This window comes from Crocuta crocuta, unplaced genomic scaffold (genome assembly GCF_008692635.1).
Source record: "Crocuta crocuta isolate KB4526 unplaced genomic scaffold, BGI_CrCroc_1.0 scaffold402, whole genome shotgun sequence".
NCBI classification, from domain to species: Eukaryota; Metazoa; Chordata; class Mammalia; order Carnivora; family Hyaenidae; genus Crocuta; species Crocuta crocuta.
The window spans coordinates 596545-603894 of record NW_027529633.1 but is presented as its reverse complement, the minus strand read 5'-3'; positions in this window follow the sequence as shown (position 1 = coordinate 603894).

The window sequence follows — 7350 nt, the reverse complement described above, 5'->3', positions numbered from 1 at the left end:
TTCATTGTTAACTTTTGTCAAGTATTAAATATTTTCAACCTTCATGAAATGTCTAGTTTGGAAGAAAGTCTGTATAGATATTAAAGAATATGTTACATAATCTCTAACTCACATTTAAAATTCTTCTGCATTTGATTGTGTGATATTAGGACTTTGCCATTTAATTGGCTTCAACCTAAGGCAATTCAACCTTACTAATAAAAAACTCATACTACAGAGGTGGTTAGCTGTATAATATCAGAAAACTCACATTCTAGCAGAGAATGTGACACTAACAGAGAATCTATCCTAGTCTATATTTGAATCACCACTTGCTGCTTTGCAAAACCACAAACTGAATGTCAGAGATAGATCTGCATTTATAAATTCAGTGGTTCTTTCACCAGCATGATGAGTGTTAGAATGAGTTTATATTGTTGAGATGAATGATAGGAATTCAAGGTACCATGGATTTAAAGGTATCTTCTACTTCTGCATGAACAAGGAAAAAATCCTGCAGAGGAGATTATGGATACGTGACACTGCCTTTTTCAAAAGTCATAGAAATTTACAGCACAAATTAATGTCTACAGTTTTTAAAAAGTCATTTAGGGTGCTGAGGAATTCCATGATGGAAATAAGAATGTGACAAAAAGTCTAACTGTATTACAAGTATGAAACTACATCACCTGAGGGGTTTGGAAGACTGACCTAAGTAATGCAGGACAAGAGTATAGTCTGTAAAATTACAGTCAAAGAAAACTATCTATAACCATGTAGTAGAGTTGATAAATTTCTTCTGATGAGGGTACAGATTAACTATTATAACCACTATAACACATGTTTACTGGAGAAAAATAATTAATTAAATGGATGGCAGATGGTGGAACTCACATTTTTCATTGTTTGAATGGGCAGTCCTAGACAAACAGGGAGAAATCTGGAATGATCCTAGTCCAAGATTAGAGTTGTGTATGATGTCACAAACATATATGTTCATAATATAAATAATAGATGGATATAAGACAGAAAAATAGATGGAACACATAAGTATATACACATGTATATATACACAAATTAGGAATACACATACATTTTCTTACTCTCTCAGGTGGGAAGACCTACAAATAGTGACACTGCCGTGTCATGTCTTGGTAATTAATATCATTTACCAATAAAGAAAGCCAGGGCTTTTTGGACAAATGATTGACATGAGATCTGGGATCAAATATATACAAGATGATTGTGGAGTAGTTTGTAATATCAGAGAGTAAGGAAATAGACAAACAAAAGATGGATTATGTCAAAGGAACATAGGAGTTAACTGAAAGAGCTCCCAATGGTGAAACTGAAATATTTTGAGAAAGAAAGAAAGAAAGAAAGAAAGAAAGAAAGAAAGGAAGGAAGGAAGGAAGAAAGAAGGGAAGGAGGGAAGGACGGGGGAAGGGAGCAAGGGAGGAAAGGAGGAAGGAAGAAAGGGCAAAAGGAAGAAAATAAAAAATAAAGAAGTATTGGATTATGGCACAATGTATAAAATAAATATATATTCACTCATACTGACATAAATAAATAATTGAATAAGTAAGTAAATAAATAAATATGGATAAAAAGGCAAATCTCTCATGCAGAAGAATGCCAAATAATTTTCTCCACTATTATGAAGGGAATTATAATTCCTCACTCTTGTGGGTGGGTTGCACATAGACACTCCTTCCAAAGACTACAGGAGGGACAGAGGAAATCTAAGAGTAGCTTACCAAGGGAGAAGCCTGACAAACACTGCCTCAGACAGCTGATCAGTCAGTATCAACAGACAAGTCACGTTGATAGTACGTGCCTTTGATATGACATGATGAGAATGCTGTGGTCTTCATTTCAAAACATCATAGCTCCAGTATAATTATGAAGAAATCATCAGACAAATCTCATTTGGGGAACGTTCTACAAAATACTTTACCAGTACTCCTCAACATTGTTAAGCTCAACAAGAATAAGGCAAGTCTAAGAAACTGCCAATCTTGAGGAGCCTAAGAAGACATGATGACTAAATGTAATGTGGAATCCTGAATGGTGTCCTGAAACACGCCAGGGACTCTCCATACTTTATTCTCATTTCCTTAGCTGTTTGCTTGTCTTTTTCAATGATTGTGGCAAATGTGCACGCAATGTACATTTTGATGTTAGAGATACAATGAACTAGGTTTGGGGCATGTGAGAACTCTCTGCACTATTTCCACAACTTCTCTGTACATCTAAAACCATTGTCACATAAAAAGGTTTTTTAAATGCCTATACAGTACAACTTTCGAGATTGTGCCTGAGATTTGATCTGTGAATTTTTCTGTACTAGTTCTTACCATAGAACTTACTCTTACTGTCCGATGTCAAGTACTGGAGTCATAGAATCTTGCCCTGTGGAATTCTGCCCTGTCTATCTCAGGTAAATTTTCTTGCAAATGATGGTTGGAGCTAGTAAAAGAAAAGAGAACTTGGATGTCAGTAAATTTATAGTAAAGATTTTATGAATTGCTTCTATGGGGACTATTCACATAAACAAGCAATAAACTGTTGCTTTCAGTCACTGAAATTTTGGGGTTATCTTTCCACAGCATAGTCTGATAGGTCTTGCCCAAACCTTTGGATACATTGTGATAGGTGAACATGTTGACTACAGTAGCAAGAATAACTTTGGGTAGATGGGGGATGTTAAATTATGTCCATTTTGGAAATTTTCTGTTTTTGTAGAACATGCAAGAAGATTTTTCCAATAGACGTGTGACCATTCTGGAATGGAATTCAGAGAGAGGGTTATACTGGTGATAAAGGATTCAGGGGTCCTCGAATATATACATAAAAGCTGAAAGATAAACAATCTTCAGGAAAGGCATTTTTCATCAAAACAAAGCAGAGGGTTGTATATGTAGGGAAGAAAAGAGATATGTGACAATGCTATGTCCCATCTCCTAAAGAGTCACTTCAACATGGACAGTAGGTACTTGCTGTCCACCAACTGCATCAGGTCTTTGAATGCATCAGCAGTGCTTCTTTTCCAGAATTAGATGGGACTAGGGATACAAAATTCTGGTTTTCATTTTATACTCTATTTTTCCATTTATCCTAGCAAATGGAGGCTTGCATTTCCTAAATGCTTTTTTCTAAAACTCAACATTATCACCATAGGCAGAGAAAATTAAAGTGTTGAAATAGTGAATTTCTGAGTACCTTATTAAAAGATAAGGAGTCAAACTCTGAAATTCTTCATGACGCTTGTTGGTGGCAAAATTAGGCAACAACACGAAAGAAGCTGGGTGCAGTGTTATCCCAAAACTTACCTTGTGTGTTTGTTATTGTGACAGAACCTGCTGAACCAGTATGAGAAATGCATCTCTGTTTGAAGTACTTTGTCTTCTATGACAAAATTGACAACTGTTTGAAGTTTTAGCCAGAAATTTTATAACTGTAGATAAAATCATAGTCCTACACATTTTGAAAAATCTGAAATGAAGTGAAATCTAAATGTAAATTCTTATATTACAAATTTGTATCACTGTTTCTCTAATAATATTTAGTAAATTTTATTCACTCTTCTTTTAAAAGTCTCATATACTTTTTGTCTGTTTTTAAATACTTTCATAATTTAGTAAAAGTCAGATACCAGTTTATACTGTATAATTAACTTATATAAAGTATCTCATATTGTTGTGTTAAGATAGAAAGGCATTTTTATTTTACTTGTTTCAGAATATTATTAGTCTTTCTTTTAGAGCAGTATATGCTGATGAAATGCTTACATAACACACAACATAAAGTATCCATATTCATGGAAGGCAAATGGAAAGGCTCATTCCGTTAAGCATTCATATTAACAACTGATTTGGGATATGCACAGGATTGGGGAGGAAAAATAATTTTCCCTCTACCCTTATGAGTTCTCAGCTGAAATCTTCCTGTAATAAAAGACAGATTCACAGGAATAAAAATTTAATTACATATGTATGTATGAAAGGATCACAAAGATATGAGAGACTCAAAAGGCAGTAGATGATTGAGACTTATATACCATCCTGAGCTAAGGAAAGAGATAAGTCTCGGCTTCAACATGGGGAAGGCAATTTACAAAGGTGAGAAGAGTGTTTGTTAAACAAATCTTGCAGGTCTTACAGATAAGTACTTCAAATGAAAAAATTATCTCTGATAATAGCTCTCTCCCTGGTACAGGCCTCCTTTCTAATGTAAATTCCCTTTATAATGGTAGATTTCCCTTACAGAAAGGTAGCTTCTCTTCTGTTTTCAGAGCTTTTCTTGAGTTTGCAGTGTTTTTTTTTTAACTTTTTAATGTTTATCTATTTTTGAGACAGAGAAAGAGAGAGAGAGAGAGAGAGTGAGAGAGCGTGAGCAAGAGGGGGAGGGGCAGAGAGAGAGGTAGACACAGAATCCAAAACAGGCTCAAGGCTCTGAGCTGACAGCACAAAGCCTGATGCGAGGCTCGAACTCATAAGACTTGAGATCATAACCTGAGCCAAAGTCTGACACTTAACCTACTGAGCCACCCAGGTGTCCCTTGAGTTTGCATTTTTTTCAAAAAATAATCTCAAAATAATGCTTATGCCAAACAGACAAATTTTCTGGTGGCACATTCTGCTAGTCTTCAATGGTATATTGTCCTGTCTTTAGAATATATTTTTGAGTGTGGTAGTTGTATATGGTACAGTTTGCCCTATGAAACTTTCATCACCTAACATTATTATATATTTTTAAAATATTATACTTTGGTTCACAATTCCATTAATTTCTATCAATTCTATTTCTATTAATTTCTAGCTATGTGAGAAAATATTTACTTGAGTAATTAAACATTTTTCAAATGATTATCATAGAACAATTGTATGGGAAAATTCTAAGGATATACAATCTAATTAAGAAGAGTTTTATTGGGGCGTCTAGGTGGCTTAGTCGGTTAAGCGTCCGACTTTCGCTTGGGTCATGATCTCGCGGTTTGTGGGTTCGAGCCCCGCGTCGGGCTCTGTGCTGACTGCCAGCTCAGAGCCTGGAGGCTGTTTCAGAGTCTGTGACTCCCTCTCTCTCTGACCCTCCCCTGCTCATGCTGTCTCTCTCTCTCTCTCTCTCTCTCTCCTAGAAATGAATAAAACATTTAAAAAATTTTTTAAAAAAAAGTTAAACACCAAGAAAATTTAAAAAAAAACAAACAGATTTTATTAATATTTTCTTAGCCCCAGTCAATGCTTAGGTTATAAGAAAACCACTGACGTTTATTTCTTAAAGTAATGTACTTTTCCATGTAATGCAAATTCAAGTTAGAAATTCCTTTGTGTTTTAATGCCTTCAGGCAGAAACCTTCAGAAGTTTTAAAGAATTGATCTCACTCTTGCAATTTTATTTTTGGAAGAGGTTGTCCTTAAGAAAAGGTGTCTTATTGATATTCTGTCTAAATATAGCCACCAGGAGAGAAAAAAAGCCTTCATAAAAATGTAATCAAGTATGTTATTTAAAAAAAAAAATCCTTCAGTCTCATTTAAGCCATTTAACAGAATTATTTTCTTTTTATTTTCCATAAATCTTTTTTGCAATTAAATATGGATTTTAGACAACTCGTTTGTCAGAAGCACCAAAAGGACTTACATCATAGTCTATAATAGATAAGTAATAAAATATACTTAAAATACAATGTCCAGAGTGAATATATAAATAGAAGAGTGACCTCTTATCTATATTTTTAGATATACTGGAAGATATAATAGATCCAATATTCTTAGCTGATAATTAAATATTATTTGCACAATTATATCTTGAATTTATTCTCTTTATTTTATTACATATTTCAAAGTTTTTGAAGAGCACATGACTATTGTATTTCTATGTGTCATGAATTTGATATCATTATAAATCTATGGATTTTTTTCTTTGCAATTATATTAAGAAATCAACTGCTTAGGGTTTTTAGAAGATTGAGTTTGAAAAAATTCATATTCTACATTAGATTGTTAATGAGAAAAATTACAGAAGCCAATAGGAAGGCAGAAAGGCAACTGGAGGACTTTTGATTTACTGAGCTAGTGAGCTCCATAATGGCTTGAGATATTATTCATATGTAGAAGTCAATATTGCTGTTAGAACACAGTTTCCAAAACCTCATTTAAATGTTTGAAAATTTATGGTGTCTGGGTGGTTAGGCCTCTGTTGATTTTGGCTTAGGTCATGATCTTGCATTCAGAAGATTGAGTCCTGCGTTGGGCTCTGTACTGACAGCACAGACTTTGCTTGGGATTCTCTCTTTTCCTCTCTTTCTTTCTGCCTCTCTCCTGCTCATGTGGTCTCACCCACTGCCCCTCCCCAACTTGTGTGCTTGCTCATTCTCTCTCTCTCTCAAAATAAAGAAATAAACAAATAAATGAACATAAGAAAATCTGAAGGTCTTCACTTCTAGCACCTACCAAGAAAATGCAGTGTTCAAAGGGGGCAGGGAGTGTGAGTTTGGTTCAGCAGCCTAATAATACACAAACATGTGTGACTGTGCTTGAGCAGGGCACACAGCAGTATGACTGGATTACCACTGATAGTGTAATCCTCAGAATCAGCCGGTGATGAAGGTCAGAAAATTCAGACCATGTCACTCCATGTTACAACTGTAAAAGAATTGTCTGAGCCTTCAAATCTAACTGGTTCAGATTAAAAAAATAAGTCAAATACCTGTTGGGACTGGCATGGTGAAAATTAATGAGAAGAATTTTACAGGTCCATACTCTAAAACTGCAGAGCATTTGAGAGTTTAGGACTTCATTCCACTAGCATGCTGGTCCTTGGTGTTTACTGTAGAAATCACACATCTGCTCCTCCAACTCTAGAGATTGTAGATCCCTTCTCTATCGGGATTATACCTCAGAAGGTAGTTCATCATCCTGCTGAACATTTGTCTTCAGAGGTGTTTTGTCATTGCATAGGGAGTTTGAGCCATTTCTGCTTAGATGCTTCCCTGACCCTAAAATACCATGGAGACAGAAAAATAGGCTAGCTGTCCCTGAGCCTCAAAAGACACTTAGGTCCTCTAGGTTGCTTTTGCATGGCATGATTTTTTATTCTGAGAGGATAGTTTTCATGGTATTGGGTAGATAAAATAATCTGGGCATAAGAGGAAAGAGCAGGGAAAATATTTTATGAATATCTTTGGCATTTCCTCCAAATCATAGATCTTATCCACTATGACTTATAAGTATGATGCATGATGATCTAGGATAAAAGTCTAATAGAGTGTGTCTGGGGGTGATTGTCTCCTCCCAGAGTTCCTCTAGCAGCAGAAAAGCTTAAGGCATAACAGAAATCATATATTCAGAATCCTCAGAAACAAGGCAAATT